The sequence below is a fragment of the Mastigoproctus giganteus genome, chromosome 4, assembly GCF_048544385.1.
Source record: "Mastigoproctus giganteus isolate SK-2022 chromosome 4, ASM4854438v1, whole genome shotgun sequence".
Lineage (NCBI taxonomy): Eukaryota > Metazoa > Arthropoda > Arachnida > Uropygi > Thelyphonidae > Mastigoproctus > Mastigoproctus giganteus.
In genome coordinates, this window is record NC_143578.1 from 37,353,056 (window position 1) to 37,361,856 (window position 8,801).

Below are 8,801 nucleotides of genomic sequence, written 5' to 3' on the forward strand. Positions count from 1 at the left end.
ACAATCTGGAAAATATTGTTGCAAATATGATGAATTGTGCCCTGTTTTGGACAAATGCTTTTGAATTCCAACAATGCATTGAGATGTAAATATTGTTGTATTGCCAAATATATGTATATACTAAAGGTAATGCAAAATAGTCTGTATGCAGTGCTGTGATGTAATCATATTTAAGTCTGTAATTTATTATGTATTTTGCATAATCCCACTATTTTTATCACATATATTTGCATAAGCTTTTCAATTAGTAATAGTGTAAAATAGGAAAAAATTATCTTCTTTTTACCAAATGACTGTAATCCAGATCAGGCCAGTGTGAAGGAAAAGTGCAAATAATCAAATTAAAAAATTACAAAAGTATTTTTTTAGAAATATTAAATTCAATTTTTATTTTTTGTTTAATACTGCTTCTTTAAGGGAGAAAATTATAATAAACTTGATGGAAGTCATTTTAAAAGAGCCATAGCAGTCTTACACACTTGTTAAGAGCCCTTTCCAGTTTGTTAATTGATCAGCACTATATCTAGAAAGTATATCTTATGTTTAACTTATGTGTAAGAGATGAAAGAAAAAATTGGTATCTTGAAATTTATTAGTAGGATATTCCATATCCAAAATATAACAGAGCCAAACAAACAAAAATAGGAATTAAGGTGGATATCTGGTATTAATATCTCTTGGATGGAGCAAACTTAAATTTATTTTCTTAAAGATAATTTTATTTTAATTTAATAAGTCAGTATTAATAAGGATAGAATTTGTGAAGGTAATAAAAACCATGAAGACTAATTAGGTGAGAATAGTTAAGTAGTAAATTTTCTGTAAAAATACTCCATAATTTTTAATCTGCTGAAGACAATACTAAAGTTCAAACTGTAAATAATAGTTAACAAAATATCATTGACTGTAAGTAAAGCTGCACTTATTTGTTTTGAACGTACATAAGAATTTGTTGTTCAGTTTTAACTTTTACAAATGTGTAATTTACAGAATAAAATTTGATTTGCATTGTTGATATGACACTAATAAGAATTTTATGCTACTAAGTTTTAAATTTTTTTAAAAATATTATAGTAGACAACTTCAATGGGCCTCTTTAATTTCTTATTTATTGTATTTGTCTATATGTATAGTTTTTGGATGTCATGTTACCTTTAACTGATTTTTATGAATATTCATAAAAATTTTAGTTGTAGAACTGTACAATATAATTTGTTAAATACTGTATTTGTTTAGTTTAACACAAGAAAAATGTGTTACTTAAATTATTTAATACTTGAATGATGTAGATAAAGAAGCAATCATTTACAAAATGTCTCATTGAATGTGATATCAGTTTAACCATCATTTCTTTGTGGTGCATGATTTTTAGGTATATAAATTAACTTCCCTAAAAGATTTTTAAAAAATTCTAATAAACAGTTAATTATGAGGCTCTTTTATTTTTGTTAAGTTTTGTGTTCTGCACCTCAGCTTACCTGACTGAAATATCACCTTTGTACATTTTGTTGTATGCTATTGTATATATGCTTGAGCTTACTTTTGTAATTAACTATGTATCTTGTTTTGTGATATTGTTTGTCCTCGATGGTCATATTTTTGTAGCTGTTGTTTATAAAAGAGAAATAAAACTTCTTACTTATTACGTTTGTATTTTATTTTATTAAAATGTCCTATTTCTTGTACAGTTAAAGCTCTCCAGATCCAGCAGTCCATTTTCTGTCACAACTGTTCTTCTGGCTATTTTTAGGAAAATGAGCAAATCTGACAAACCATCTGTTTATCCGAAAATTTAGTTCTGGGATTGGCCAATTGCTCAATCATTGTGTCATAGCTAGCTACACAAGGGCAGAGATTTCACCTCAAAGTTTAACTGCATTCTAACCACTTTGAAATTAACACACAATATAATTGTTTTATAATAAAGACATGATTATGTTGGTGTAACTAATTTATAGCATAAACTTTGTCCAGGTGGGCAGGAGCAGCAGGGCGTAGCATACGCTTCTAGATTAGACCAGGGTTCGATCCCATGCCCACCAAATACGGAGGATGTGGAAAGGTCAGGGAATGACCACCGCATATCCCCAGAGCAATATGGCCTTAGTTGCTAATGCTCCTAAAAAAAAAGCAAATAACCAAACCAAACCATAAATTTGTTAGAAGGTCATTGGACTGCCTACTATATTAGCAACTCATTGATCACTAGCTGTGGAAAATTAATTATGAGTTGCTGCAATTTTTACATGAAGTATTAGGCTGATGGAATACATTTACCAAGCAATCACAAACAAATTTCTGATTTCTGTGTTTTTAAACTGCATTGTTATTGTTATTGTTATTATTTGGTTTTTAGGAGCATTAGCAACTAAGGCCATATTGCTCCGAGGATATGCAGTGGTCATTCCTCTGACCTTTCCGCATCCTCCGTATTTGGTGGTTACGGGCTCGAACCTTCGCACTGCCGCTCGAACCCGAGCGGCAGTGCGAAGCGTGTGCTACGCACTGCCGCTCCTGCCCACCTGACTACGGAGGCGCCTTAAACTGCATTGACACAGCAACTTTTGTCTATTATTTGATTAGACAAGGGTGGGTGGGAAATAAGATTGTTCATTTGTGTGATTTATTTCAGTGTTATCCTGTAATAATATTTTATCTTAAGGGGCATGGCCCTTAAGATAAAATATGCAGGAATTGCAAGCTACTCATATAACACACCGCATTTAAAAAGAACGATTTTTGGAATCATATGAAAGTACATATAACTTGCTGAAATGGCCTTCTATCCTTTGAGTCCCATGTTTTTGAGTTTCTGGATTTATGAATAAAATGCCAAAAGATAAATAATTGAGTACAATGAAAATATGAAGTAAAAGAAAGGAGGATTTCATTTGCTGGGTTCCCATCTCATCAGAACCACAAGTGATCAGCATTTGAAACAACCGAAGAACATAGCAGTTCAATAACTTCTAACTTACTGAAGGGTTAGGTCTGAAAGGTCAGTTTGAATTTATTTTCACTAAATTTTAAATCAGTTAAAAAATCTGCACTTGGATTTATACTGTAAGCTCCATGTATTTCCCTGTGTTTTTATTGTCCCCCCCCCTTTTTTTGTGGAAGCAATGACATTTTGTTTGTATTCATTTATGTACTAATGTATCTGATCTTTATCTGGATTTATTGATCCATCTGGGAATGCTTTTGTGATTAAATGGTGTGTAAATCACTAAAATTTAAATGGCTAGCCATTTTATATCTCTCTCTCTCTCTCTCTCTCTCTCTTTTTTTTTTTTTTTTCTCCCCTTACTGTCCATCAATTCTACATGGAAACTAACTGACAAAATATCATTTTCATATTAATAGTAGCTATTTTTTTAAAGACAGTTCTGTAAACAGTGTGACTACCTTGACAATTTTTATACTGCAAATTTAAAAGCCAACAACACAGTAATGGTTACATATTTCTTATTTAATCAATTTTTTTAATTAAATAAGACTCCTGAAGCTGATGACATATAATTAGCAATTATGAGGGAGGTGATGAGAGAGTGCACTGAACCATTATGTTTAATTATGAGGGCATCATGGGACTCAGTAGCAAGATTTCTTTGGATTGGAGAAGTGCCAATATATCACCAATATATAAAGGTGGTTCCAAGAGCGAAGTAAATAATTACTGACTTGCCACTCTGACTTCGGCAGTAGGGAAAATCACAGAGGAAATGATCCGTAGTGTAGTACTGAAACATTTAATAGTACTGAAACATAAAATTGTTTACTTGGATTTTAGCAAAGTACTTGACTTGGTCCTACATGAGGGGTTACTGTGTTGTGTCAAGCTGAAATATGTTGGGATCTTGGGTAAGATTTTTAGATGGATCACAGGATGGTTGTAGAGCATGAGGCAGGGGTTCTGATTAAGATTGGGCTAATGTTACCATTAGCATTAGCATTAGCAGAGGCATATGATGCAAGAAAGCAAGCTTATTCAGCATCAGCCAAAAAAAAAAACACACCACTCCCATTTCACCCCTCCGTTCATTCGAAATACCTGTCCAGTTGAGCCTTAAATTTGTTTAGGCTATCAACTTCAACAACAAGTGATGGAAGTCGGTTCCACCAACCAACCACCCGCTGGCCAAAGGCAAATTCCGCATATCTATCCAACATCCGTCCTTCCTCAATTTGAATTTATGCCCTCTGAGGTGATTATCCTGAACAAGATGAAGAATCCCATTGGCATTGAGCATGCTCAAACCATTCAAAGCCTTATACACCTCTATGAGATCACCTCGCCGGTGCCTAGTCTCCAGACTCTGTAATTTGCAAAACTTAAGCCTTTCTTTGTAAGAGCAACCCTTTGTTCCATTCACTAATCTTGTTGCCCTTCTCTGTACCCGTTCCAGCAGCTCTACATCCTTCTTGAAATGAGGCCTCCAGACCTGTATACAGTACTCAAGATGTGGCCTAACCATTCCCTTATACAAGGGAATAATCACTTCCATATCCCTGCTAGAAAAATTCCTGTATATCATTGACAAGACACCATGAGCTACTCTTGCAGCTCGTCTGCACTGCTCAGAGAACTTCATATCTGCCTGCACAATTACCCCCAGGTCCTTTTCATTCTCCACCACTGTCAGTGTAGTACAGCAGAGTTGATACGTTGCTCTGTGGTTACTGTTTCCCATATGTAGTACTTTACATTTGTCAATGTTAAACTTCATTTGCCACCTCTCAGCCCATCTGTTCAACCTTTCCAGATCCTGTTGCAGCAGCATAGCGTCAGTAGTGTCCTTAACAACCCTGCCAACCTTTGTATCATCTGCAAACTTGGACATTAAACTTGATATACCATCATCAATATCATTCATAAACACCGAAAACAACAACGGACCCAACACTGAACCCTGAGGAACTCCACTAATAACATTAGTCCACGTTGAGCAGTGTCCATTGATTACCACTCTCTGTCTTCTGCCACTCAACCATCCCCTTATCCATAGCAGCAATTTGCATCCAATGCCACACTGCTCCAATTTGTGCAGCAGTCTTCCATGTGCAACAGTAGCAAAAGCCTTTCTAAGATCCAAATATATAATATCAAAGTTATTCCCTGCATCCAGTTCTTTTGTGACTACATCATAGTATCCAATCAAATTGGTCAGGCAAGACCTGCCCTTAACAAAACCATGCTGTGTCTGAGCTATAACTGAATTCTTGTCTAGATGATCCTGCAGTGCTTCTTTAACCAGTGCCTCCATTAATTTACCTGGAACAGAAGTTAAACTAACAGGTCTGTAATTACTTGTGTCAGCCTTTGATCCTCCTTTGTGAATTGGGGTTACATTTGCACATCTCCAGTCTATGGGTACCTCCCCTGAGTCCAAAGAAGCTCTCATAATTATGGCTAAGGGTTTGCTTACTTCCTTTAATATAACTGGATAGATCCCATCCTGGGTGCCTTTTTTATGTTTATCCTCAACAATTTCTCCTCCACTTCCCTCTCAGTTATTACAAAATCATCTAGCTCACTGCCAGAGTTTACTTCACCTCTGGCATTCCCCTTCCTGAACAACTCCTCATGTGTGAATTTATGCAAAATACTCTAGTTTGTTAGCCACCTGAGCAGGATCCTCAACTGTTGAACCATCAATATACAGTGAACCAATCTGATTCATCCCTTTCCTTCTAGAGTTTACATAGGTAAAGAACTCTTTTCTGTTTTTCTTTGCATCCTTTGCCAAGGATTTCTCATAATCTGCCTTTGCCTCTTGTGATTTGCCTCTCCTTTGTGACTTGGTTACAGACCAACTTATATCTATCATAGGCTTCCATGTCACCCATTAATTTATATGTATCCCATGCATTTTTCTTCTCTGCCATATGTCTCATTAGTTCATCTGACATCCATTTAGGCCTAAACCTTAAACGATATTTCTTAGTTGGTATGTAAAGCCTAGTAGCTTCCAAGATAAGTTCTTTGAATGCTTGCCATTTTGAATTTGCTGTTAGCAACATCATCAGTTGGTCCCACTGTATAGAATTTAAATACTGTCTCAGACCATCGTAGTCGCCTTTATGAAAGCAATAACCCTTCCCTTTACCCCTGATGGTAGTTACCTCTTTGAGTAAATCCCACTTTAGCACACTGTGATCACTGCCACCTAGTGGTTCCTTTATCCACAGATTCTTAATGCATGAACAATCACTAATGATAATCAGATCAAGAATCTTACTCCCCCTAGTTGCCTCCCGAACATGCTGATGTAGAAAACAATCATCCAAAAATCCACAAAAGCCTTGCTAGTGTGTGAGTGACCAACCCACAAATTCCGGTCAATATCTGGGAAATTAAAATCCCCCATTATAAGACTCTGATTTACTGGCCCACTCTATTTCCCTGTACAGTTTCTTATTATACTCATCAGAGTCATTAGGCCTATAGCACACTCCTACTCTCAATTTTCATCTCCCAATGCTTATGTCACACCAAACTGACTCGACACTGCACTGTCCAGCGATATCAACTGGCTTCACTTCCTTGGATTTTATGTGTTTCTTAACTAATAGCATAACCCCTCCTCCCTATCTATCCTTTCTGTACACATTGTACTCCCCAAATTCCAGTTCTGCATTCCTTATATCTGTGTGACACCACGTCTCTGATATCCCAACAATATATGCCTTTGATGTTTTCAGCAATACCTCATATTCATCAAATTTATTTACCCAACTCCTAGCATTGGTGTACACCCAAGTATACATGCACCTGTTCCTATTCTTAGCTACCCTAACACAACACATGTGTTTACTTGTGCAGCAATGACTCCCAGCAGTCTCTGAAATATCCTGCATCTTGTTTTCCACTGCTCATTCCAATAGAAGCAGTGCAAGAATCACTTTCACCTCTGCCAGTGGCTACTGTTAATCTATCAGTCTTTGTATCCCCCCAAGCTAGCAGTTTTCCGATCCACCTAACACTGCCTCGATAGCATCAGCAAATATTCTTGCATCCTTTCTATTTAAGTGTATCCCATCCCTGTAGAAGCAGTCTCTCCTGTTACCAAATACAGACCAGGCTGAAAAAAATTCTACCCCTTGAGCCTTGTACAATCTTTCTAGGGCTGTATTGATCGACAAGGCTCTCATCATATACTTCCTTCTATCATGTGTGGGCAGAATTGCAGACACCTTCAAATTCAGCCCTAATTCACGGCTTTTTTTCAACAGTGACCTGTACTTGTTAAATAATTCTGGCCCCTACTCTTAATATGTGTTTTGGGACAACTTGGATAGGTTTAAAGTATGTACACTACAGAGTTTAGTAACCCAGGTCATAGGTTACCAAAGCTCTAAGAGGGGGTAGTAAAATGAATGAAGGTGAAATTTTCACTATGGGATTATGGGAGTTGAGGTTTAGACTGTATTGTAAGAAGTTTTCTTTTAGCCAGTAATTTGTTAATTATTGGAATAACTTATGATCATGTGTAGTTGAGGCTATTAGATTGGAAAAATTCAAAACACTAGATAGTTATGTACATCAGGAGAGGAAAAAGTTTATTGTATTTATTTATTGTTTATTGGCTGGGTAGCAAAAGCCTGTGGCTTCCTTCCACCATATGGCTAATAGTAACTCTCAAGACATTTATAATTGGCAGCATATGAACATTTTTCATATATTTTTTCAGAAAATTTTACAATAATTTCTTCATTACAAATATAAAATTTCAGGTTGTAATAACAATGGTTTTTTTAAAAACAGTTTGTAAAATTTAATTTTTTATTAAAATTAATCTAGCATTCTTTCAGCTTTAAGGGTGAGTTGTATTGTAAGAAAACTAATAAGCACAGATACTCAAGTTGTTTACAGAAAGCTATCTACTCTCCTTTAGAACATGAAAAAATATTCAACTTTCTAACAATTGAGGCTAACTTGTGATACTGGCCAACCAACTGCCAGCATTACATGATAAACAAAGTAGAATACTTTCTCTACTGATAAAATGATGAGCCTATTGCCAATGATTTTTCACAACTTTCAAAAATTTGTGGGTATTATGAAAGTCATTAGAGGCACACCATTTTCATTCCCGAGGATTTAATAGTAAAATTATATTGCTTTTAAGTTATTACATTCACTACAGAAGTTTATTGGTAGAGATTTCATCTTAAATAAAATATTTCTAGTAATTATTATTATTATTATTTTTTGTTTGAAATGGGACTATTTTCTTCTACAGTGGACTTGAGCACACTTCATTTCAAAAATATGATGTGACATAATTTCCAACTAAGTAAAAAGTAGCAGAATGTATGAATAGCCTCTTGAAATTTTAAGAGGCTGTTCCATGGTTTTAGACGAAAATTATAATTTGCCCATTTCTTCAATTTAATTGACAAAGATTAGGATTTATAATGATTTTACATTGACCAAAAGTATTTGGACACCACTCTCAATGAATATTATGTACTGTGCCAGAAGTTCCCTGTAGGCATGTGTTGGCTCAGACACCAATAAATATCTTGGTCTGCCTGTACAGCAGCAGTAAAGTATATGTCATGATTGAAACTCAATGACTCAGTATTGGATGGCGGTTGGATGCCACATCAGTAAACTTTCTATGAGCACAACTGTGACTTGTCTGAACCTTCCAAAATCTACTGTGATATATTCAAAGATGAAAGACTAGGAGATACCACAAGAAAGATCTGGACAGCCTCATAAACTCATAGAATGTGTTTGAATAAACCATAAAGAGGATAGATTCATGTATTTGTAGAAAACTGCTGGCGTAAGA